General features: G+C 41.6%; 1 long non-coding RNA gene and 2 pseudogenes across 2 annotated transcripts; 1 reads left to right on the top strand and 2 right to left on the bottom strand.

Annotated features, from left to right (window-relative positions):
- Window positions 1–1,164: 1,164 nt before the first annotated feature.
- LOC110255275 (POU domain, class 5, transcription factor 1 pseudogene) lies at window positions 1,165–2,952 on the bottom strand (annotated as a pseudogene).
- Window positions 2,953–3,670: 718 nt separating this feature from the next.
- LOC102165570 (olfactory receptor 5J3-like) lies at window positions 3,671–4,628 on the bottom strand (annotated as a pseudogene).
- Window positions 4,629–8,899: 4,271 nt separating this feature from the next.
- On the top strand, window positions 8,900–21,577 carry LOC146399012 (uncharacterized). 2 transcript variants are annotated; one of them, XR_014818218.1, is made up of 5 exons: window positions 8,900–9,256; window positions 13,851–14,133; window positions 15,118–15,219; window positions 19,696–20,608; window positions 20,907–21,577. It is a non-coding gene; the product is annotated as an uncharacterized LOC146399012 (long non-coding RNA). The 2 variants fall into 2 exon arrangements; XR_014818217.1 differs by having other exon boundaries at window positions 8,905–9,256; window positions 19,696–21,577.
- Window positions 21,578–26,991: the final 5,414 nt, after the last annotated feature.

The following is a 26,991-nucleotide window of genomic DNA, read 5'->3' as shown; positions in this document are numbered from 1 at the left end:
ATAAAAATAACTCCTGTGATTTTAATTTGCTATAGATTTGGCTTTTCAAACTTTTAAAAATGCATTCTTTTATTTTTAAATGATTTTTATTTTTTCCATAGCTGGTTTACAGTGTTCTGTCAATTTTCTACTGTACAGCAAGGTGATCCAGTCACACATACATATCTATATCTATATCTATATATCTATATCTATATATATTCTTTTTCTCACATTGTCATATTCCATTATAAGTGGCTAGATATATTTCCCATCAGGGTCTCATTACTTATCTGTAAAAATGTATTCTTGTATGTTGCTTCAAATATATGTTAAACATCATATGTAGGTTTTATGGTTAGTGATCAAAAAGTTCTAATATTAGTCTTATTACTTTCTACCCAGGGGGAAAACCCTAATGCATTCATTGTATTTATTAAGAATCTTCCTCTGCTTCCATCAGTAAAGCTAATTATTTATTGAAATTGGAATTATTTGGATTTTTTTTTTTGGCTTCAAGAGGCATATAGAAATCCCTAGGTCAGGGGTTAAATCTCTGCCACAGGTATAAACTGTGCCATATATGCAGCAAAACCTGATTCTCAACACACTGTGCATGTCTGGGGATTGAAATGGGACCAAAGCAGAGATAGTATGGTATCCTTAACATGCTATATCACAGAGGTAGCTCCTCAGCTTTTTTCTTAATGTAATTAAGGTCAAATTTTAATGTCCCCATTTCCACAAAGCTATCCTCTTTCATGGTTTTTCCTGAAACCAAATTCCATAACCCAAGTCATCCCATTACATTCATAATATGTAATTTTGCCAGATCATTTGTTTTACTTTTCATAGAATATCTGAGAGTTTTCACTGTTGTTCTATTTTTGGGGTTTTGTGTTTTTAAAATATTGGAGTTTTTAAATCTTCTCTTTTTTTTGAGGGGGAGGGTTCCCAGATTCTTTATTTAAGGTCAAAGTGATGAGTGATGTGGGAATTAAAATTGAGAGCATCATTGAACTTCACCTTCCCTCCAACCACTCCCTGTCCCAGACCCCTTGTGTTCTCAATTCCTTTCTTAGTGAATGAAGAACTTAATCCCAAAACCCTGGTAAAAATCCTAGGGTTTTCTCTCCAGCTATCCCCTTCCTCTGCCCCCCCAAGCTTCTGGGAAGGGCATGAACCTCAATTTGAATGTATGGGAGAGCCCAGAGTGATGACAGACATTGAGGAAAAGGACTGACCCTTAGGGAAAGGGATCTAGGAGGACAGCATGGTGAAGTGAGGGCCCCTACTGCCTGGGGTACCAAGATGGGGCTCTGTAACCAGAGGAAAGGATACTGGTCCCTCTGGGAAAGGAGACCCAGCAGCCTCAACACACTCTCCTTGTGAAGAACCACAGCTTGATCCTTTGCCCTTCTGGCAAAGTTTGGAGAACCATACTCAGACCACATTCTTCTCAAGTCCAAGCAGCTGGACAATGTGGCTGATATGCTGCAGGGTGGGTTTCAGGCCCTACAGGAACATGCTCTCCAGGTTGCCCCTCACTGGGTTCTCCATACTTGTCTTCTTTCCCTTCCAGGCATGCAGAAGAGTCTTTGCTTTGTATATCTCCTGTAGATTCTCCTTGTTGTAAGATTCCTCCACCCACTTCTGTAGTGAGGTCCGAAGCTTAGATATGTTGGTGAAACTGAGCTGCAGAGCCTCAAAATGGTGGATGGTAATTTGGCTGAATGTGTTCCCAAAGAGAACCCACAAGTTGAGCCCCACATCAGCCTGGGTATATATCAGGGTGATCCTCTTCTGCTTTAGGAGCTTGGCAGATTGTTTGATGTCATTCTAAAGTGATTTTATGTCCTGGGACTCCTTGGGGAGGTTGGGTTCCAGCTTCTCTTTGTCCAGCTTTGCAGCACCAGCAGGTGGCACAGGGATGGGGGTGGGCCTCTTGGAGTTGCTCCCCACCCAAGCTCCTATCTTGCCTTATGCTGAGGAGTCTCCAGGCTGTGCTGAGGCACAAGCCCCACTCTGACCTGAGGTGTGCAGGAGGCCATACCCCTTCAGAAGCCATAAGATGGTGGTGGGGGATTGTGAAGCCCTCACACCTTGGTGCCCAGCCCATCCCCCTGGCCTAATCCCTGACTGCTTGGGAGTTCCTTGGAAGCTGACCCATGTCTGAGGATCATCCCAGCCAGGCTCTGGCCCTCCCAGCCCATCATCTGCACTGCATGGCAAGGAAAAGAAGGCAGGGTTGGAAGCCAGGTGTTCAGCCCTGGGGAAGGAAGGGGTCCCAAGCTGGGGCCCAGTAAAACCAGGATTCTCCAAGGGGATTTCTTGGACTTTTTTTTATATTCTAAATAATTTATTAACTCAATGACATCAAGGTCTACTCTTTCTCAATTTGCATCTGATAATTTAAATTGTAATGATGACAAGGGTCATGACAAGAATTGAAAACAGTTGTTACAATCTGCTGGTACCTGGTTAAGGGTAATAGTAATATTTCCACAGAGGCACATAAGCAGCAACTTGACAAGTGCTAACTATTATAACACAATTTGACTGTGGCTCTAATGCTTTACCAATACAACAACTGGGAGCAGTACTGTCACACTTGACACATAGTAAGCACCTAATAAATATTTTTGGATATTCAATTTAAAATAAGGTAATAGAATAATATGCTGAACATTTCAAAACTATATTTAAAGTTTTATTTTTATTTTTATTTTATTGTTTGTCTTTTTGCCATTTCTTGGGCCACTCCCGTGGCATATGGAGGTTCCCAGGCTAGGGGTCTAATCAGAGCTGTAGCCACCAGCCTACGCCAGAGCCACAGCAACTCGGGATCCGAGCCGAGTGTGCGACCTACACCACAGCTCACGGCAACGCCGGATCGTTAACCCACTGAGCAAGGGCAGGGATCGAACCCGCAACCTCATGGTTCCTAGTCGGATTCGTTAACCACTGCGCCATGATGGGGACTCCTGTTTAAAGTTTTAATTGTATAGTTAGAATTCAAGTTATACATTTGTTTTCAAATTATGCAGTCCATTCTAACAGAACTTCAATAACAACAACAGAATAAATTACTGTAGTAACCGTCATAGTCTTTATTATTTGATGGTGGCAAAGTAACATACAATTTTAAGGATTTATTTTCAAATTGTTTTTGAACTACACTTATAATTATGTTTCACCAGATAAACAATCTAATTGTTGTGCTTTTGTTGTCAAAAAAAATCTCAAGGATGAATGATTATTTTTGTGTGTGTTATGTTTGCAGTGTGTGTGCATGTGCATGATAACAGGACAATGCCTGAAAGAAGCAACATGGCAATAGTATGAAAACATAGTTAGATAAACATTTTAAGTACTCAAAAGAAGGAGAACAAATGTGGGTGAGGTGCCAGATGTCCAGGATGATTTCATACATACCACAATAATGTTGAAGCCAGAATATCTATGCCACTTTGGTAAGTGAAATCATGGGCAAGTGAATCTATGTAAAACTGGATAGCAGCTGGCTCATGAAGCTTCACTTGGATAAAGCACAGTAGAGTAATGTGTTTTTCTTTCTTCAGGTTAAACTCAACACTTGGGTCTCAAAATGCATCAGTGTCATAATTACAGTTTAGTTAGTGATCATATCTGTGATACAACTTTTTTAAAATGTCTAGTTTTAAGGTTGATGTTAGGTCAGCAAAACCATAGGCAAGATTGAATCAAGTGGAGTTTCTCTTCCTATTGACCATTTTGTTGCATCTTTCATACCCTTATTCCTCAGACTATAAATCAATGGGTTTAGCTTTGGGATCACCACTGTGTAATACATAGTGGAGACTTTATCTTGTTCCAGAGAATACTGAGACCTTGTCTGAGTGTAACTGAAGGTCACAGACCCTTAGAATAAGGTCACAGTTGTCACATGGGAGGCACACATGGAGAAGGTTTTGCACCTCCCCTCAGCTCAGTGGATTCTCTGGATGGCAATGATGGTGAAGATATAAGAGACCATGATGATAAAAAATGAACATTGCAATGATCCTAGAGAGTATCAAAAGCATCAGTTCATTGTTTTGGGCATCTGACCAGAAAAGCCTCAGAAAAGAGGGAATGTCACAGAAATAGTGATTCACAACATTAGGACCCCAGAAATCTAGTTTGAACAAACCTATTGTGTGTCAGGGAGTTAATGAACCCTCCTAAGTAAGATGCAAGAACCATCTGAATACAAAGTTTTGGTGCCTTAAAAACTGTGTACAACGAGTGGCTGGGTATTGTTACATAGCAGTCATAAGCCATCATAGACAGGAGGATTACTTCTCTGCTGGCCTGCAGTGCAAAAAAGAAACTCTGTAGAACACAGCCTGAAGATGTAATAGACATGTGCTTTGAAAGGAAATTGACCAGCATTTTAGGAGTGAAGATAGTAGAATAGCAGGTATCACAAAAAGAGAGGTTGCTAAGGAAGAAGAATATTGGTGTATGAAGTTGGGTGTTCAGCCAGATCAACATCATCTCCCTATTACCTACTAGAGTGATAGAATAAATAAGGATAAAAAGCAAAAATAGAGGGATCTGCAAATTAGTATTTTCAGTTAAACCTACCAGGAGGAATTCTTCATGCCTGTTTGATTCCAACCTGCCATGCATTTAAGTTTGGATAGCTCTTTAGCTGCAAGACTTGAGTGATTTGGGATGCAATCTTCAGGGTCTTTTAAATCAAACCAAAATCTTCATTCAATTAGTGCAGAGGTTCATTTCCCACAGACCAAGATTATAAATTAGATCTTGTCTATATTTTAGATCAACCAATTTGGGATTCACAATGATTCCAAGCCTAACTCTCTGGGAAAAAGAGGAAATGCTTTTTGGAAATAATGAGTATTTTTTTCTATTAATAAAACCCAGGGTGTAAAATACAGAATAAGGGTTTTATACCTTATAAATAGGCTCAGTTAAATAAAAAACTTTGGAGGTTAAGGATATTTACTTGTTTTTTTTTTTCTCCAAGCCTGCTTAATGTAATGGGAACATCACATCCTTGGAGTATGTTAGAATTACAATTGCTTGAGTTGCAGTATAACTATTCCTTCAAGCAGCTCTATGTTCTGTCTATTCATAAAAAATCATAAAAAGAAATGAAGAGCAGGAATTTATGCAACTATCCTTTCTATCATTTAGAGAAAAGAGGGAAAAATGGAGTTCCTACATTAGCATTAGGTTTCACATGAAAGATGTAATAGTGACCTGACACATGATATTGGGGTCTCAACAGCAGGACACAGAAAAGCCGTGTGTGACTCCAATGAGTTAGCAGTAAGAGTTTTAGCAATAGTTTTATCTATCAGAACACAGATTCATTCTGACACTAAATGCAGGAATAAATTTATTTTTGGCTTATGACTCCATAAGGACATTAGAAAGTATATAACCATAAAGTATCAAGGACACAGCAAAAAGGATATTGGTGAGAGAAGTCACAAAGTTGAAGCATATACCATGATAATAAAAAAGTGATTCCAGTCAAATACCTATAGAAAGAATCAATAATTTGCAAAACAATGGTCTCCCTATGCTTTAAACAAAAACTGAAGTGTTTCACCAGATGTTCTCATGGAGATTTGCTCTCCAAATATGACTATGTTTCATGATATTTATAAATGAAATTGTTATAGAATATCATGTGTAAATATTATATTTCATTTATCATATATATAATTGTTATATGTTACAGAATATTATATACAGATGAATGTATAGCTGATTACATTTAATATGAACTAGTTTTCTATGTCTAAATTCATAAGTACATACATTCTTAGTATATAAATGTACTCATACATTAAATAATATAAACAATGATTTTTTTTGGTTTGTTTTCTTTTTAGGGCAGCACATAAAGCATATGGAGTTTCCCAGGCTAGGGGTCCAATCAGAGTTGCAGCTGCCAGCCTATGCTACAACCACAGCAATGTGGAATCTCAGCTGAATATGTGACCCATACCACAGCTCAGGGCAACTCTGGATCCTTAATCCTCTGAGCAATGCTAGGGATCAAACCCACATTCTCATGGATACTAGTTGGGTTCACTACTGCTAAGCCACAGTGGGAACCAGTAAATGGAATGATTTATTACTAAAAGTATTTATAAGACAAAAAGAAGCAAAAACATCAAGAACATACACAAAAAACTTAAACAGCACTCATAAAAACAAACAAACAAACCAAAAAACCCACTGTCAGCAACAACTTTGACAATGAAAAACCCACGACTGTATAGCTTAGGTAATATAGTTTTAAATAATACATGTGCATTTGTAAACTGCTTTATTCAGGTGCACTGGAGTTGAATGGGGAAGAAGTAGGAGCTTAAGGTAGTAAAAGCAGTCTTAAGCTCTGGAAATCATCATCTATGTTCAAGCTCAGATTTTGTTAGTAGATAGCATACAATGGCAAGCTCAAGGAATGCAGAAAATAATTATTTAAATCTTATCATTGGAATTATGAAATAAATATAGATCTACAAGATTTGCAGAAACTACTGTTTGTAGTTGTATTTATTTTAAAATTTTATTGAAGTATAGTTGATTTATAATGGTTTGATAATTTCTGTGGAAATGAAGTAAGAGTTGTAACTAAAAAAAGCCTCCTGGCTGAAGAGGCAGATAAGTGCCTGTCAGCTGCCTCTGCTGGCAGCATACCACACTTCTTGTAATCTTGTAGGAAATATGTACAAGCTGCTCTATGTTCTGTCCATTCATAACAAATGTCCTTGATAGCAGACCTGCTAGCCAAGCCTTCCTTTTTAGTTTAGCATTTGTAATCCTGTTTACTTAGCTTCTTATTCAGGAACACTCTCTGCCCAGGGATGGGGGAGGGTGGGACTCATTGGGCAGGAAAAACAAGACATGGAAGACTGTAAAATCTGTATGGTATAAAATCTACCCAGAACAAAGACCTGGGGCTCAGACTCTGGAGACAACTCCTCTGAGCCAGCAACCTGTGCTGAAAAAACCTAGCTATTCTGTATCTCCAAGTGCAGCTTGCCTCTTTCTGCTGCCCTGGTTTCTGCAACAGTAGCAAAAAATGATTCATTATACATGTACACACATCCATTCTCTTTCAGATTCTTTACCCACATAGATTACCACAGAATATTGAGTTGAGTTCTCTGTGACATTTAGCATGTCCTCAATGGCCAATCATTCCATATACAACAGTGTGCATATGCCAATCTGAACACACCCAGTCCATCTCCCCCTCAACCTGTCCCATTTGATAGCCAAAAGTTTTACAAAGTCTGTGAGTCTGTTTCTGTTCTGCAAATAAGTTAATTTGTATCATTTTTTAAAGATTCCACATATAAGAAACTGCAATTATAAGCTAAGGAAGATATGATTTTCCTTGTATTCTAGCCAAATAGATTGCAATTCTGAGATATTCCACTTTCCATAAAATACCTACAATTTTCCATACATGTGCGAGTGGTGTTAAGTGACTATATAAACAAAATATGTAATACTACAAACATACACATCCAGGAAAATAATGAACATAGTATTATAAACAGTGTCCTTTTTCCACAAAATGAGAAAAAAGCATTTGAGAGATAAATACAGGTTAGGAAATTGTTTTCTGTGTGGGAATAAGACTGAAATCATACAGATGGTAATAGATGCTATTAGTGTGGAAACAGCAGGAAAAGTCAAAATTTTTAAAGAAACCTCTATCATTACTTCCTCAACACACTCACAATTAAGCAAAGTGCAGAGTAATCAGAATATTCAGAGAAGACAAGGCTTCACAATTCTTAAAGATACTGAGAGTAGAGTTTTTATTATCTTTGATTTTTTTTCTTTTGAGGATAAAGCAGTAGTTCCTTGTGTAGATATGAATCTCAGATCTCCACAGGTTGGATCAGTAACATCTTTTCTGTTCTCTTGAGACTTAAAGTAATCAGAGCTATAGGTCCACTCAACAGCTGTACCTGCTCTCACTGTGATAAAATATACTTTCTTATATAAATAAAATTTGAAAACAGATGTGTTCTCTAAAACATCTTGGGATAAAGGCAAAACACAGAGAATAGATGCAGTTGTAAGGAACTAAAGAAATGTGTTCCAATGACATGGACACTACTCAGACCAGTGTTTGAATGTCCTAATAATAAAACAGCTGATGTTTCCATTCCTATAAAATTTATACATGCTTTATCACCCTCATTGATTTGTTATGAAATTGATATAAATTAATGCATAATATCATATTCCCAAAACTTTAGTAATTGTTCCCATTAAAGTTTTTGAGTGATTATACAGATACACAAACACACACAGAGAGAGAGAGAGAGAGAGAGATGAGAGAGAGAATTAATTAAATTGTGTGCCTTCCTTTTGGCTTATCAATATAAAATTTATATTCAGACTCCCACCTATCATTCACAAAACTCTAGTAATGCTGGAATTAAAAATTTATAGTTGTTCCCCCATGAAATCTAATACTAAATAAGAAAGAGAAACAGAGAGAAAGACAAAGAAGAAAGGGGGGAGGGAAGGAAGGATGGAAGGAAAGAAGAAAGGAGTCTCCACACGTATTTAAGAAAACAGCAGCCTGGAATTGAAATGGAGTTTTAACTAAAGAACAAACCCCCCTTGGCTAAGAAGGCAGCTGCAAGCCTTTCCAGCTGTGCTAATCACTATGCCACCCTTCTTGTAATAATGTAACAACTGTGTGCTCTCTGTCCAAGCCAGCAGCCCTGCTAATTAGGTACCCAGCATTGCTTATCAGTTCTGCTTCTGTAACCTTGCTTGCTCAGTTTCTTAGGGAGGAACACTGTCTGCTTGGGAATGGGGGAGGTCTAGGATGCTTACATGGGAAAATCAAGACCTTGTAGTGTATAAAAGTTACTGAGAACAAAGACCTGGTGCTCAGACTCTGGAGGTGACTCCTCTGAGCCCACACCAGTGCTGAATAAACCTTGCTTTTCCATATCTCTGACTGCTGTTTGTCTCCTTCCGTTGCCACAGTTTTTGCAGTTTCCGCAACATTTTGGTACGTTGGCTGGGAAGCCGACAACCTAGTTGGCCTCTTGTGCCACCGTTGTCGGGGAACCGGGGGAGGCCACGGTTGCCAGCCCAGTGACAGGTGGATAGCGCGCACCGGCCATTTTGCCGGGTCCAGACCCTCACCCGGGCCGTGGCTTTGGCCCACACCGCTTCCCAAACAGACTCAGAAGGAGAGTGGAAACAGGTTCCTGGATAGGACATCAGACTGGTGAGTGCCCGGGGACATCTGCCCAAGTCAGGACCCGCCATATGGCGGAAGGAGAAACTGATCACCTCTCAGTGACCAAAGGGTCACTCAGGTCAGTGTTTGCTCCCTTGGGATCGGGAGGCTTGTCAATTCTGGTGTGTGTGTGTGAGTGACTGGAGAGAACAAGAGCCCGTGCTCCACCGTCTTTGGACTACGGAGCCAGAGTGAGTCCTAACCTGCAGTTCCACAGTGACCTCATATGGCTTATGGTGGCCCTCTTTGGAGGGATCCTGACATTGGGGTTTATACAATCCCACCTATGCTAAGAGGCACCTGAAATATCTCCTCAGGGGGAGCAGTCAGGTGGATGAAGCGATTGTTACCTGAGGCCTTGCCCTCACTGTTTGTCTTGCATCACCATCACAGGGTGGGACTTCACACAATGGGTAAATCAGCTTCCAAGCCCACTGTCTTAGAGTGTATGGTTAAGAATTTCAAGAAAGGATTTTCTAGAGATTATGGTGTTAAGCTGAGTCCTGGAAAACTGTGTACCCTCTGTACCCTAGAGTGGCCCTCCTTTTGTGCTGGCTGGCCTCTGGAAGGGACCTTAGATGTGTTCACAGTTACAGCAGTATATAATGTTATAACAGGAGACCCTGGACATCCAGACCAATTTCCATACATTGATCAATGGTTGGAAATTGCCTATTTGAGCCCCCCATGGGTTCGGTTCTGCACCACAGACCAGGGACAGTGTAAGGTGCTAGTAGCCCAGTCCAAGAAGAAAAACCTTGTCTCAAAAGAAGGTGCCACCTATTTATCAAGGGGAACCTGAGGACTTGCCCCGTATGCCACCACCTTATGTGCTGCCGGCCCCACCTCCAGGAGCCAAAGGTCCCCAGATGCCAGATAGCCCACCACCTTCTGTTTCTCCTCCTCCTTCTGCTTCTGAAGTTCTGGAGGCGATATCACCCCTGCAGCCAGATACTCCAGAACCTATGAGCAGGCGTCTCCTTTCAGCTCAGAGAGCAGCCACTCCAGCATTATAAATGCCCTTACGGGAGACACAGGGACCACAGCAAGTCGCCCCCGATGGGACCATACAAGAGGGGGGATGTTTTTATTATTACCAGCCCTTTTCCACCGCCGATCTCCTCAACTGGAAACACCATACTCCCTCATATTCTGAAAAGCCTCAGGCACTGATTGATCTCTTAGAATTCATTTTCCAGACACACTGTCCCACCTGGATAGACTGCCGGCAACTCCTTTTTACTCTGTTTGACACTGAAGAGTGCTGGCGAATTGTAACAGAAGCCCAAAAATGGCTTCAGGCCAATGCGGGGGGTTGAGCAGACTTGGCAAACTGGGTGAGGGAAGCCTTCCCAGAAGAAAACCCCCATTTGGACTATGACACTGAAGAAGGGAAACGTAGCCTAGACAGGTACCAGCAGGCCTTCCTACAGGGGGCAAAAGCTGGGGCTAAAAAGCCCACTAAGATCAGTGCGATATTACAAGAGCCAAATGAAAGCCCAGCCAAATTCTATGAGAGACTATGTGAGGCTTTCTGAATCTACACCCCTTTTGATCCCAAGGCCCCTGAGAACCAACAGATGATAAATGCTGCCTTTGTGGGACAAGCCCAATCAGATATCCATAAAAAGCTACAGATATTAGAAGGATTTGCAGGAGAGAATGCCACTAAACTGTTGGAAATAGCCAACAAGGTTTTTATTGACTGAGACCAGGTGGCCTGCCGTGATGCAGAAACATTCTCTACATCATAGGGGACAAGGCACAAGGCAAGGGAAAAGGAGTCCCCTGGAACACGACCAATGTGCTTACTGCAAAGAAGAGGGACATTGGAAAAATGAATGCCCCAACCGTCCTGAGAAAAAGACCAAGGCCCACCTAGCCAGTACCAATCTGAGCCATTCAGCACCAACCTGATCGGCCTAGCTGAGTCTGACTGGGGGGACCAGGATCTCTCCAACTGGGCCCCTGAGAGCCTATGGTCAGAATTCAAGTAGGGGGCCACCCCATAGACTTTATGGTTGACACAGGTGCTGAACTTTCTGTGGTTACACAACCTGTAGCTCCCCTCTCAGGGAAAGAAACCACCATTGTTGAGGTCACAGGTAACCAAACCCACAGGCCCTTCTGTGGTCCTCGATGATGCTGGTTAGGAGGCCATGAAGTAATACATGAATTTTTTTACCTGCCTGACTGCCCAGTCCCCTTGATGGGAAGAGACGTGCTGGCTAAAATGGGGGCACAAATTTCCTTTTCTACTGATGGATTGACCCAACTTAAATTGACAGAACCCCCCTCTCCTTTAATCATGGCTCTTGCTGTAAAAAGGGAAGAGGAATGGCGCTTGTACTCTTCCCCTTCAGAAATGGGGACCATTCCCCCAGAACTAGAGACTATATACCCATTGGTTTGGGCTGAAGGAAAACCACCAGCACTGGCAAAATGCCACGCTCCTGTCTTGATTGATCTAAAACCCAGAGCTCAACCGATAAAGCTACGGCAATACTCAATTCCCAGGGAAGCTCGACTGGGAATCCAGTTTCACCTGGATAGGCTGCTTCAGCGTGGACTGTTAATAAAATGTCAGTCCCCTTGGAACACCCCTTTACTGCCCGTGAAAAAAACTGGGAACACAGGACTACCGCCCAGTACAGGACTTGAGAGCCATAAATGAAGCAACAGTCACATTACACCCGTCCGTCCCTAACCCGTATACCCTGCTAGGGCTGATCCCCTCCACTGCTGAGTGGTTTACTTGCCTGGACTTAAAAGACGCCTTTTTCTGCCTCTGGGTGGCACCTGCCAGTCAGCCCTTGTTTGCTTTTGAATGGGAAAATCCACATACAGGGACAAAGGAACAGCTCACCTGGACTAGACTCCCACAAGGATTCAAAAACTCTCCCACTCTTTTTAGCGGCGTCTTAGCTGCTGACCTGGCTGAATTTCCTGGACAAAAACTGGGCTGTGTTTTGCTACAGTATGTTGACGACCTCTTACTAGCTGGCACCACGGAGGCTCAGTGCCTAGAGGGAACAAGAGCTCTCCTTTCCCTACTGATGGAGGCAGGGTATCGGGTATCAAAGAAAAAGGCACAAATCTGTAAAAAACAAGTCAAGTATTTGGGCTTCAACATCATGCAGGGCCGACGAATGCTGGGGACTGAAAAAAAGGAGGCAGTTTGTGTCGTTCCTGTCCCTACCACCTGCCGGAAGGTTCGTGTGTTCCTTGGGGCAGCAGGATTCTGCCGGATATGGATCCCCAGGTTTTCAGACTTGGCCAATCCTCTGTATGAGGCTCTAAAAGGGGAAAAAAAGGCTCCCCTTAAATGGGGACCAAGCCAGGAGACAGTGTTTCAGACAATCAAAACCAAACTCACTGAGGCTCCAGCCTTGGGACTTCCTGATGTAACCAGAGAATTTAACCTTTTTATTCAGAAGAAAAATGGGATGGCTTTGGAAGTCTTAACTCAAGAATTTGGGCCTTGGCAGAGGCCAGTGACATATTTGTCTAAACAAATTGACTCAGTTGCAGCCGGATGGCCTCCCTGTCTCTGAGTGCTGGCAGCTACCACCTTGTTGGTGAGAGAGGCTGACAAGTTGACCCTGGGACAAAACCTCAATGTTAAATTCCCATACTCAGTTGTAACCCTAATGGATACCAGTGGCCACCATTGGCTCACACATGCACGAATAACTCAATATCAAGGGTTACTATGTGAAAATCCATGGGTAAAACTGGAGGTTGTACGGACTCTGAACCCAGCCACTTTTCTGCCAGATAAAGAGGGGCCCCACAGACCAGCTGGGGCACAACACTGTGGACTGTCTCCATTTGAGGATATGGAAGTGGACTTCACTGAGGTCACCCCTAGTAAGGGGTACAAATATTTACTAGTTTTTATCTGTACTTTTTCAGGATGGGTAGAAGTCTTCCCTACCCAAACTGAAAAGGCAAGGGAAGTAACCAAGGCACTCCTGAGAGACATTATTCCCAGATATGGAATGCCTCTGACCATCGGGTCAGATAATGGACCGGCATTTGTGGCCAAAACAGTACAACAGGTGGCAAAAGCTTTACAGATCTGATGGAAACTACATTCTGCTTGTCGCCCTCAAAGTTCAGGGAAAGTAGAACACATGAACCGAACCCTTAAACAGACCCTGGCAAAGTTATGTCAGGAAACTGGCTTGCCCTGGATAGACATGTTTCCGGTGGCCCTCTTGAAAGTGAGATGCTCACCCTGAGTGGGAATAGGATTCTCACCATTTAAAATCTTATATGGAAGGCCACCTCCACTAATCAGTTTAAAGGGAAACACCAGGGAGTTGGGAGACTTGGAATTACATAAACAATTACAAGGACTGGGGCTCACTATTTCTCAGATACATAAATGGGTCACAGACAGAATACCTGTGTCCTTAGGTATAACAGTACACCCACAAAAGCCGGGGGACCAGGTGTGGATAAAGGAGTGGAAAAAGGAGCCCTTGAGGCCAGTATGGAAGGGCCCCTATACTGTAATTCTAACCATCCCCACTGCTCTTAAAGTAACAGGAATAGATGTTTGGATCCATCATTTCAGAGTTAAACCAGCTGGCCCAGCTGACGACCATGGAGACTGGGAGACTGCCCTCGATCCGGAGAGACCTCTTCGCCTGACAATACAGAGAAGGAGATGACGATCTCAAAGCCCTGCTTTGACCACACTGGAAGCTGGTCAGTCAACGCACGGCTGAAGCTTGAGGAATCGACTGCCTGTGAGCCCAAATGGAAGGAGGGTTTCAAAATAAACATTCGCATTGACGGAAAAGGCCGTGACCCTAGAGCTGTGCTACATTTCCAGAGAATCACGTTTGTGTTACAAGGTGCCTCTCACAGGGTCTTTCATTCCTTTTATGAAGAGATAAAAAAAAAAAACACCCCACCTCCCATTCCAGCCACAACTAAGAACTTGTTCTTAGCCCTGGCAGAAACTATTGCACAAACTCTCAAGGTCTCCTCTTGTTATGTATGCAGGGGAACGAACACAGGAGACCACTGGCCTTGGCAAGCCAGAAAACTGGACCCATTAGAGCCTCATAATGAGACTGCATACCCCCAACTCACCGATAGGGTATGGCTCCTCAAAACTGCCATTATTGGGAGAAATTGTCTTGCGAGGTGGGGAGGACGGTTTAATGTTTCAGTTGGAAGCCTAATATGTTTTGGCCTAAGGTATTATAATCTGACTGCCCTAAAAACTCAATGGTGGTCATCCTCCAATCTCTCAGAGCCCAAACCTAATCCCTTGTCTAACTTTTCCTTCCTTTGACAAGCATGGAAAGATATCAGTGCTGATGTCCAGTGGCGGGCACCAAAGGGATTATATTGGATTTGTGAAAAAAATGGCCTATTCCATACTCCCCCCGAATTGGGCTGGGGCATGTGTACTGGGAACAATCAGACCTTCCTTCTTCCTGCTCCCGCTGTCACTAGGGGAGCAACTGGGAGTTCCTATATACAGGGCACAGGGTGCCCAGAGAGACTGGAGGGCTCTCCAAATTGGAGACTGGAAAGATGATGAATGGCCCCCAGAACAGATAATTCAATATTATGGGCCTGCCCCTGGGCAGAGGATGGCTCTTGGGGATATCGCACCCCTATCTATATGCTGAACCGCATCATCAGACTACAGGCAGTTTTGGAACTTATAACAAATGACACTGCAAGGGCCTTGACTATATTGGCCCAACAACAAACTAAAATGTGCAGTGCAATCTACCAAAATTGCTTGGCCTTGGATTATTTACTTGCTTCTGAAGGAGGGGTTTGTGGAAAATTTAACTTAAGTAATTGCTGTCTACAAATAGATGACACCAGAAAGGTGGTAGAAGAAATTGCTGACCGCATGACTAAACTAGCCCATGTACCTGTACAAACTTGGAAAGGATGGGATGCAGACAGTCTCTTTGGTAAGTGGTTCTCTTGGTTGGGAGGAATTAAGACAATGGTCGGAATAGTCATGGTTATACTCGCAGGGTGCCTACTTGTTCCCTGCCTTGTACCTCTCCTGATAAATATAAAAGGTTTTATAAAAACCATGGTTAAAATAAAAACAGCCTCCCACCTGCTACTTATCAGAGGCTGTACCCTCACACTGAGGTTTCCCCCTCCTGTCTTCATGTTTTGCTTTCATCCCTTTTATTCCTACATATGTTATCCAATAAAATATATTTTTATTATTTTTAAAACCACTCTGATCTTGAGCAAACTATATCATCTTTATATTGTCTTTTTCTTTTTTTTTCCCTTTCTTTACTATTGAGTAATGGGGGAATAATTTCCAAGAAAATATATTCTTAAAGAACTTGATAATGCACTTCAAGTATTTAATATAGTTACTGACATAGTAATTTAAAAATTTTTGTAAATATAATTATTTTACTAAGTAAATTTTTATGATCTTCATAGGGTGATTTCCTGAAGTCTTACATTACTACATGTTATATAAGATAGGTGGCTGATCAGAAACATGCTTAGTTAACCTTCATAGTTGCCTAGATTCTATGCAAATTCTACCTATGCAAAATATGTTTTGTGAATAACACAACTAAGCTTTTTACTAACACACCACAGCAGTCTTTGTCCAGAGCAGATGCTTCTCCTGCTTCTTTCCTACTTCTGTTCTTTATGACTTAATATTAACTCATGCATTATGTTTAAGTCACAGCTTACATATGTTATATTGATCCCCTCAAATTTTATTATAACTATTAAAATTTTCTAATGAAACCAGTTCTAAAGAATAATTTACCATTTTGATTGATGATGTGAGCAAGAAAATATATTATCTAATTATGCAGGTATTTTCCTGTGCTATTTTTATCTTGTCTGCTGTCCTGTTGATTAGAAAAATTTTGATCCTTATCTCTTTCAATATGGTGCCCCTTTTAAACAACCAATGTACTATTGAAGTAAAAATGCCTTTTGCAAATAATTTTTATTAAATGCTTATATTGAATAACCAAAGAAACATTTTTCTTGGGCAAGCTAATTTTAAGAGAATTTAATACACAAGTGAAATATTATAATACAAATTAATAGGGTTGTTTGAGGAAAATGAAATTAATGATATGTAATTTTAAAGCATGTATGATGTTTAAATATGTAAAAAAAGAAAGATTGCAGACCACAGCAAAACATATAAAATATTGAATATCAGTATCACTGGAAACAGGAGAGAAATTGTAATTTTTGTTTTTTTGTAGAGTTTTCAAAAATTAGGGATACTACAATTACTGAAAATGTAGTTTTAAAAAATGAGTATACAGTATGAATCAATTGTGTTTTGTCCATGTGTATACATAAGTATACTAATAGTGTTTACATTTAATTTTGGGGATACTGTCCTATATACATTTTAATTGATTTTTTAAAAGTTGTACAGAAAGACATTTGGATATTTTCACTTTGGAGCATAGAGAACACATGGGATTAAATGCTCTTCCTAGGTGAGGAAGTAAGTGTAGAAAGATCCCTGGAGTAGGGGAGGCAGAACAGAAACTTGAGGATGTCTGCAGAACAGAGAAGTGGAAGAGTTCCCTGGTGGCTCAGCTGGTTAAAGATCTGGCAGTGTCACTGCTGTGGCTCAGGTTACTACTGTTGTGCTGGTTCAACATCTGGCCCAGGAACTTCCACATGGTGCATATGTGGCAAAAAAATAAATAAATAAATAAAATTAGAGAAAGGGATGCTCAAAAGGAAAACTATGCAATTCTTATGTATTAATAGTAGGAATAAATGTGAAAATATGACCTTGACAAAAGGAGGTACCTCAAGGAAAAGGGTCATAATATCTTAAAACATATTTCAATGGGGAGAACTAAATCAAAGTGTACACATTTTCAATTATAAGAATAAATTTTCAGGATCTATCATACAGTATGGTAACTGTAATTAGTAATATGGTTTTACATACTTGAAAGTTGCTGACAGTAGATTCTAAGCTTTCTCACCACACACACACACACACACACACACACACACACACACACACACACGTGGTTAACTGTGTGAAGTGATAGATGTGTTCATTGCCTTAATCTTGGTAATAATTTCACAATGAATGTGTACATTAAATCATGTTGTACAATTTAAATACATACAATAATATTCATTATTTTTTTCCTCTATGAAGTTAAAAATCAGGTTTCCTTAAGAATGTAAGAAATACACTGGAAAAAAGTGAAATACCTAAATTTGCTTTCAAGTTAATTCTTTGAAGGCAAATCAAACTTCACACTCTGTCCTGGGTTGCTTCAGTAACTTGGACATGGCTTTAAGATTGGCTAACATATTTTTATCATATATTAATTATGAAATGTAACACATAAAAGACTTGCAATAAAGAGAGACCAAGAGAGAGAAAAGGATGGACACAGAGACAGAAAATTATGATGGAAATAACTCTGTCTCCATCTGAATCAAAAAATAGAGCACTATTATCATCTTTGAAGTCAATAATATCTCCCATCTGGTCCTCACTACTTCCCTTCCTCTATAATTAGCTATTCTCTTGACTTTTATTGGTCATGTCCTCCTTGCCTGGTGTTGGGTAAGTTTCCTGAGGGGACATGGCCACTGACTGAACAGTGAGCTGTACCTGGGCAATCAGAGGCTCCTCACTCTTCTCCCCCATTTTGGGGAGGTATTCCCACCCACTGTTGCCATAGCTGGATACATTGTCAAGCATGCAGCCTAAAGAGCAATCTGTTGTTGAGACCATCTGCACAGAATATGTGACTGAACCCAGTCAAGGTCGCTACATGAAATTTAAATTTCTGCCAGGCAGGTGCAGATATACGCTTGTCTTGAAGCTGTTGGGGACAAGGCTCAGATCATCAGTGTTGAAAAAATGAGATACAAGAACATGGGGAGATCTCGACAAGGCTCTTTACTTCTGCAGAAGTGTGCAGATACTCCAAAAAGCCCCCACACCAAACAAAAGACCCTCCCCTATTTATCCCTAATGCAGGTGATTTACCTGTCCCCTTCCCATAGGTCAGGTCAGGGCACACAATATTCCCAGTTGGCTAATTTGAAAGAAATTATTACTGGGAGAAGAGAGAAAGAGGAAGGGGATGTTGCAGGAAGGCAAACAGGAGCAAAATGGAGTAACCAAGATTTCCATTGATAGGAAGGACATAATGTTTCTTTCCACAAACCAACTAAGATAAGTCTCTGGTGTAAGTTCCCTTGCTTATAAAAACCACCACTCGGAGTTCCTGTCGTGGCGCAGTGGTTAACGAATCCGACTAGGAACCATGAGGTTGTGGGTTCGGTCCCTGCCCTTGCTCAGTGGGTTAATGATCCGGCGTTGCCGTGAGCTGTGGTGTAGGTTGCAGATGCGGCTCGGATCCCGCGTTGCTGTGGCTCTGGCGTAGGCCAGTGGCTACAGCTCCGATTAGACCCCTAGCCTGGGAACCTCCATATGCCGCGGGAGCGGCCCAAGAAATAGCAACAACAACAACAACAAAAAGACAAAAAAAAAAAAAAAACCACCACTGGCCAATTTGGAGTGGTATGCCTCTTTCTTCTGTCTTTCCTTGCCCCCCATATTCACAGGCCAGTTTTTTGGACCAATGCCTGATGACCTTAGCCAAATTATACATCTAATCTGTTACTGAGTTTTCTGGTAGGTAAAATAGGGACACTTAGATTTCATCTCATTGGGACCTTGTGAAAATGAAAAGAGAACCCTGAGTATATGACATAAAAACTATCTTCAGCATGAATTTTATATTATTTATACTGTTCAAACAGCACATTGGAAGACAGTGTAATCCTTGGACATATATGTCAAAGAAGAAAAGCAAGAATGAAAGCTGTTTGGATATGACCCAGGTCTTGGGAAAAATGAAAACATATTTAACTTCAAATTTTTCATTTTTTTCTTTTTTTTTTCTTTTTAGGTCTGCACCTGAGGTATATGGAGATTCCCAGGATAGGGGTAAGATGGGAGCTATGGTCGCAGTTCTAACCACAGCCACACCAACATGGAATCTGAGCCACCACTGTGACCTAAACCACAGCTCATGGCAATGCTGAATCCTTAATCCACTGAACAGGTCAGGGATTGAACCTGTGTTCTCATGTATTCTAGTGAGGATTGTTAACACTGAGCCATGATGGGAACATCCCAATTTTTTCAAATTATTTTTTTTGAAATTTTCTTGCCCATAAGGTTTCCACAGAATAGAACAGCCTGGTGGTGGCTGGGAAGCACCCAGGTTGCACAGATAGCTGAAGAGCTCACCACCGGGCACAAACTCCATCAACATGTACTGGAAGCTATAGTCATAGCTCATTCAGTACAGCCTGACCAGTAAGGGGTGGTTGACTTCCTTCCATACAGATTTCTCATTGTGCACGTGCTGTTCCTGTTTTAGGTGGATGACTTCTGAGATGCTCATCCACTTCAGGGTGAAGAAGTGCTTGGCCTTCTCCAGGATCAGCTACAGCATCAGAACTTGCCCTTGCCTACTGTGGCCAGTGTGTGTAAGTCCTGCAGGTCATAGGCAGGTGGCTCAGGTTAGGGTACCTCTGGCTGAGGAAGTGTGTGGGTGCTCCATTGGGGGTCTCCTCCCAGCTCCCTCAGGAAATAGTATCCCCCCAACAGGGAGGCACAGAAGGCCCTGCTTCCCTCCATGCAGCCTCAAAGTGTGGTGTGGTGATGGCAGAATCAGCAGTACCCACCCAGGTGTGGGCCCTTGTCTCTAGAACAGCAGCCAGGCACAGGCCATGGCTAGGTGCCAGTAGATGCTCAGTGCAGAAGCAGCATTTGTGGCCTGGAGTGGGGCAGTAGGTGCAGGCTGGGGCGGCCTCACAGATTTGGCTGGAAATAAGATCAGGGCTGGCTGGGAGGAGGTGGGGTCCTGGCTGCCTGTTCATTCCTCTTGTCCTGTAAATGCCTACATCCATGCCTGCTCCATGTGTGTGCTGCTGGAGAGGCCATAAAAAGCCTTTAATTTCTTTTTAATTTCAGCAATATTTTAAGGCTTATACCCTCAAGTTCAGATTTTAAATTTTAGGTTTTATTCTACATTTCAAGAAAGATTTACTTAATAGGAATTTATTTTAAAAATTTTGTCAAAAGTTAATGGTATGCAACTCATAAATCTTAAGTATATGCAATTTTTACCTAAAATATTAATTATAATCTCCCTTATTGATTTTGTCTTTTTCTCTTCTCCAGAAATTATCAATGTTATTTAATTTTTGTTTTCAATAAGCTAAGAAATGATTTTTTTTTGTCTTTTTGCCATTTCTTAGACCGCTTCCACAGCATATGGAAGTTCCAAGGCTAGGGGTCCAATTGGAGTGGTAGCTGCCAGCCTGCGCCAGAGCCACAGCCACACAGGATCTGAGAAGCATCTGCAGCCTACACCACAGCTCATGGCAATGCCGGATCGTTAACCCACTGAGCAAGGGCAGGGATCGAACCCGCAACCTCATGGTTCCTAGTCGGATTCATTAACCACTGTGCCACGACAGGAACTCCCTAAGAAATGATTTTATTTATTTATTTATTTATTTATTTATTTATTTTTGTCTTTTCACTATTTCTTGGGCCGCTCTCGCGGCATATGGAGGTTCCCAGGCTAGGGGTCTAATCGGAGCTGTAGCCACCGGCCTACGCCAGAGCCACAGCAACGCGGGATCCGAGCCGCATCTGCAACCTACACCACAGCTCACGGCAACGCCGGATCGTTAACCCACTGAGCAAGGGCAGGGACCGAACCCGCAACCTCATGGTTCCTAGTCGGATTCGTTAACCACTGCGCCACGACGGGAACTCCCTAAGAAATGATTTTAATGTTTCTTTTTAATTGAAAAATTTCCCCATAGTTCTTACTAATCTCATCATTTGTATTTCATATTCGTTATTTTTTTTATGCTTTCACCTTGTACTCATTAAAATGTCAGAAAAAAAACAGTTGAGGCATTTTGCAGGGACACAGGTTATTTTTAGAAAAGAATTCAAAGCATGTTTTCCCCCCCAAGTATCCTTATTGTATGCTAATTCAGAAAGCTTAGGTCCCATGGGTTTTCCCAATGGCTACTCCTTTCCTAGGACTAAAGATTAGTCTCTGTGCACTGTGAGTTTACAGTGTGGGGAAGATTTGATAAGAAGTTACAACTTTAGCATTATTTATAGTGTAATAATATTATTATAAGATTTTACTCCAATATGTATGTTATATGTCTAGGATTTACTTATTCACTTGCTCATATATTCATTTATTCAATAAATGTTATGTGCCAACTTCATCCTAGTATCCCATCTTTGTTTTTGTGATTTTATTGTACTATGAAACAGAAAATGGTAAGATGGTAAATGGCAAAAAAAAGTAAAATATGTATTGTGTTATAGATGTGTATGAAATTGTTATTTTTGATGGCTGATATTGACTGTGGCCATGAGTCAAGTGGAGATGATCATGAAGTTTAGGTTCTTGTCTCCTCAGAGAAGGAATTTAGAAATGAAAGGAAAATTGAGACAAAAAAATAAGGATTTATTTAAGTGAGAAATACAACTCTTATAGGGAGGCAGGCAGAGAGTCAAGCAGCTGCACTGTGTTTCTTTGGCATACTGGTTATAAGGGGCATCTGTGTGGGCAGAATATTCACTGGGAAGTTTTGGTTTGGGGGACCAATTCCTTAATTTTCATATCAGCTCTAACTTCCCAAAGGGTGGAGGAATTTTTGTCCTTATTTAGCTTTTACTGGAAGTGTCCTGGTGTTGGTGCATGATGGGTAATATTTATCTGCACAGCTAATTTTATTATAATTTTATTATAATGAGGGCATAAAGAGCAACAGGTTACATTCAGATGCTGGAGACTTGCACCCTTTTCCATCATTCCTTGTTCATTTCCAGGGCACTTAATCACCCCAAAACATTCCATCAGTGTGGAGGTTCCTGCTTTTTTTGTCTGCCCATGGACCCCACTGTTTGCATAATGCAGTTTCCTGCCATCTGGCCCCATGTCCCCCTTATCTGTCCATACCTAATTATCTGCCTGCTGTAACATAGACAAATACCATTTGATGAGGTCAGAAACTAAGTTTTAATGGCATTGGAATAATTGTCTTTATTCTGATGAAACCAACTCAAAGTAAGACAATCCCAAATCAAGTAAAAACCATACTGTTACACCTTAGGGAGCACTCCCTCACCTTTGGAATCTTTGAGGTGGACTAAGTTGACCACCTGATATTGATGTTATACACTGATATCCAGCATAATGAAAATAGTCTGGAGATAATATTAAGTTTATATCCACCACAAATCCCTCTAAATATCTTATATTATAAATATGCCAAAAAGGGGTACAAACTTTTTACAATTTCAATATGTTGTAAATGTAGCTGATGAAGTATGTTATTCTTCTGTAGGGAATATCTAAAAATGTTGAGAGAGAAGCGTGTGATTAAGTGTAAGTCATTAACTGGAAAGGAAATCCAGAAATAGTTATAGCAACAATAGCAAAATAAAAATTGACAATGTTGCTGAGTCATTAATTGTAATTTGAGTTCTACATTCTCACAGTTAAACAAGATAGGCAGTGAAGAAATTATAGACTGTTATGCTTCAAGTTTCTTTCAAGAGGAGCATTTCAACTAAAATCGTATTTAGTAGTATTTACTAGTCCATCTCATGAAGCCAACTACCTCTGAAGATACTGAGTTTCATCCTGTGAGACAGGGCTGAGTCTATTTTTGTTCATTATTTCTTAGCTAACTTCTTTAATTATTCCATTTGCACATGTTCAAAACTCATTCTAAAACTGTGATATTAGGGAGTTCCTATTGTGGATCAGCAGAAATGAATCTGACTAGCACATGGGGGCACAGGTTCAATCCTTGGCCTTGCTCAGTGAGTTAAAGATCCTGCATTGCTGTGAGCTGTGGTGTAGGTCACAGACATGGCTCATATCTGGTATTGCTGTGGCTACATCTCTGATTTGACCCCCAGCCAGGTAATATACATATACTGCAGGTGCAGCCTTAAAAACAACAACAACAACAACAAAAAACTATGATATTAGTAAAGTCTAGCTTTTGGAAATTATCTAAAAGTTGAAACCAAGTTGGGAATTTCCATCATGGCTCAGTGGTTAACAAATCTGACTAGGAACCATGAGTTTGTGGGTTTGATCCCTGGCCATGCTCAGTGAGTTAAGGATCTGGCATTGCTGTGAGTTGTGGTGTAGGTCATAGATGCAGTTCAGATCCCACGTTGCTGTGGCTCTGGTGTAGGCCAGTGGCTACAGCTCTGATTCAACCCCTAGCCTGGGCAACTCCATATGCCACAGGAGCAGCCCAAGAAATGGAAAAAAGACAAAAAAAAAAAAAGCTGAAACCAAGTATATTCCATAACATAACTTATGGATATTTATAAGTCTTTCCATTTTTCTCATTCTAATCTTCCATACCCAAAGTTTGCTTCTCATTTCTCTGAATTGACTTTTATACATTGTCCACAAGAACCAACCAACCAAACAAACAAAAAACAGTGTGGAAGTCAATTTCATCCTCTTGGGATTCTCAGAATATCCAGTGTTGCAGGATTCTCATGCAGAGAGACAGGACACTGAGGCTTTATGCCAAGAAGAGATTTTATTTGTGCTGGCACTGGCTCAGCAGATTCACATCCGAAGGCTGAGCCCTGAACAGAGTGGGGCATTGTCTTATATACCGTCCATTAGTTTTCCCTCTCATTTTGGTTCCTTTGTCCCCCTTAAAATGTCACATACCTTCTGTAAATTCTAGTTGGATGGTCTATGTTACAAAGTTGCACATGGATACTGATTATGTCATGCTGCCACAGAGTTACACAAGTGCACACAGATGCTGGTTATGCCACATTGCCTTCTCTTTGTTCTGGGAGGGCCCTTACCACATTTCCCCCTTTGATACTTGGACCCCCCCTTTGGGTCAAAGAGCATCAACTTGGTTTAGGGGTTTACATTTCCATAGCATCATTACATGCGTGACCATTTTTCTTTCAACCATGGCCTCAATGAGGCTGGAGACAGACCATGTAAGTAGAGGAGTTAGACAGGGGAAGATGTAACAAGCCCCCAAAATTAAAAGCATAAAACCTATGAGGATTTTGAATCCCCTCAAATTTGAAAACCTTCAACCAAACAAATTTTTTGGGTTCCAGCCTCTGCAGGTTTGGACTTGGACATGAGTGATTTTTCTCATTTGGCCTATGATTTCCTCTATGATATTTCCTTCATCACCTATTTGTAAACAGAAATTACTGAGGTTAAATTTTCCATGAATTCCTCCTTCAGAGGCCAGAAGGTAACCTAAGCCTAGACAGTTTTGATAGATAGCATTATGCATTTTGTTTTGCTGTTTGGCTAGTATATTAAGGGTTTTTGCAATTTTATTAATTATAATTTCAACAACAGGCTGTAACCTGATGATACTATTTAACATATTGATGGGAGTATGATATATATAAGACCCTCCTCTGTCCATGTGGCTGGACCACAATAATAGACATATACTCAGGGGGCCAATTGTCATCTTTCCAGTTTCCAATTTGTAGGGCATGCCATTATCTCTGGGTCTCCCAGTCTTCATACACTGGACTCTACAATACTCCCCTCTGGAATGTGGGAGCAAGAAGAAAAATGGGTGGATCAAACCCAACATATAAGATCCTGATCAGTTTTGGATAAGTACAGTATAGGCAATTCTCCCACATATCCAGTATAGTCCAACTGGGGCCCACCATTTGATGTTAGTGTCAACATTGTCCCAGGCCTGTTGGAGATTAGAAAAGTTGGACAGGAGGTCAGGATTTGGTTCATAATGATTTGAGGATCAACACCATTAGATTTTCTGGGTGGTTACATTATAGAATCTCTGACCTAGGCAGGTGGGGCTCCCAACAGTGGTTTTGAATCATTCTCCCCATTGGGAAAGGCAGTTCTTTCCTATGATTGGGGTCTTAAGAAGCTAAATCCTGGTAGCAGGATTGGAGTATCCTGCCTCATCATAAGGTTTGCAGGGATCTAGCTCTCTGCCCCCCCCATGACCATTGATCTTCCATGTTATTTCCCCCACATACATAACAAGAAACATTCAGAGTCTGAACTATAGTCTCTGCCAGGGCCAGAAACCAGTTTCTGGTCATGATGGTGTTGGGAAGTGGCCTACTTTCTATTTCCTCATAAAAAGAATGAAAGACCTTGTGAGTTGAGGCTCAGAGTGGAACTGTGACCTTCTTGAAGTATAATATATTTCCTGGGTCAGTGCCTCACCTGTAGATGCATATACCAACCTTGGGACCATTTTTCCACCGAGGATCCTCTGGGTCTAGCATAGTAAAATCACTGGAGTTTCAGGCCCCTAGTGTAAGTTGGAATTGGCTATACCCAGTTGGAGGATGGCTGTTTTGTCTTTATCTTTCCAAGGGGTGCACCTAACACAGCTCCAGTAGGGGCAGTATCAGTAGACTGGGTCATCACATTCACCCCAGGATTTTTCACACATATATTTGTCATTAAGTCTGTAGTCTCATTCCCAGTGTGGGCCCCCATATGGTATAGTATGATTTAACCATGACCTGGTATTACCAATATCCCCACATACCTCAAAAATTATCAACACATTGGATTTCCCATCATGGCGCAGTGGTTAACGAATCTGACTAGGAACCATGAGGTTGCAGGTTCGATCCCTGCCCTTGCTCAGTGGGTTAACGATCCGGCGTTGCCGTGATCTGTGGTGTAGGTTGCAGATGCGGCTCAGATCCTACGTTGCTGTGGCTCTGTCATAGGCTGGTGGCTACAGTTCCGATTAGACCCCTAGCCCGGGAACCTCCATATGCCACAGGAGTGGCCCAAGAAATGGCAAAAAGACAAAAAAAAAATCACCACTGGCAGGTGAGGATTAGTAACCTGTGTTCTGTTAATTAAATTTCTCCCATCTTGGGAGTGCCTGACCTCTAACAATACTTCCCTTGGGGAGGACTGTGGGTCAAAGCAAGTGTACTGATTCTCTTGTTGGTAGATAGAATAGGTGGTCTTGTTGTGTTTGCAGGTCCCCAAGACTTCTCCCTGGCAAGCAAAATGGGTGCAGTAAAGTAAGGTCTTTGTGACACTCTCATCATATCCTGTAGTGTGGATGCTTGGGTCACAAGATGGGGAAATTTGGTCTACAAAAGAGGCCCAAACCAGAGGCAACCAATAGCAATAAAACTTCCTGCCCACAGGAGGAAAGAAAGCACTAGTGGAAACATTTCTGCACACTTCCAGTGGGCTGGAGTGGTCTCTGCCAACCCTATGGCAAAGATTAGGGTGAGGATCAACCCCAACCATCAAAGGGGACAGAGCAGCTAAGACCCAGCAGTGGGGTATTTGCAGGCAGTGGATGTTCAGGGTCCATGAGGGGACATGATAAGGCCACCCTCTGTGGACTGACCTCCCAGCAACAGGGCCATGTGTCCCATACTGTGGCCTCTAATACCTGGAGGTGACAGCAGTGGCAGAGACCTGGAGGGACAGTGCCATTTGAGTCATCTGCCTGGTACACCAACCCCACTTAGGTGTTTCCAGAAGAAGCCTCCTAGCACTTGGGCCCCAGGTTCCATGCTCCAAGCTTGGGGTGAGTAGGTGGATCCCTCTGCTGCCAGTGGTCACTTACCTGTTGAGGAATGTCAC

This window comes from Sus scrofa, chromosome 10 (genome assembly GCF_054392235.1).
Source record: "Sus scrofa isolate SSC_HxYL_T2T_F1_AM1 chromosome 10, Sscrofa_HxYL_maternal_Yorkshire_Landrace_v2.0, whole genome shotgun sequence".
Lineage (NCBI taxonomy): Eukaryota > Metazoa > Chordata > Mammalia > Artiodactyla > Suidae > Sus > Sus scrofa.
The sequence above is the reverse complement of the archived record's forward strand: the minus strand, read 5'-3'. Positions and strand labels throughout refer to the sequence as shown.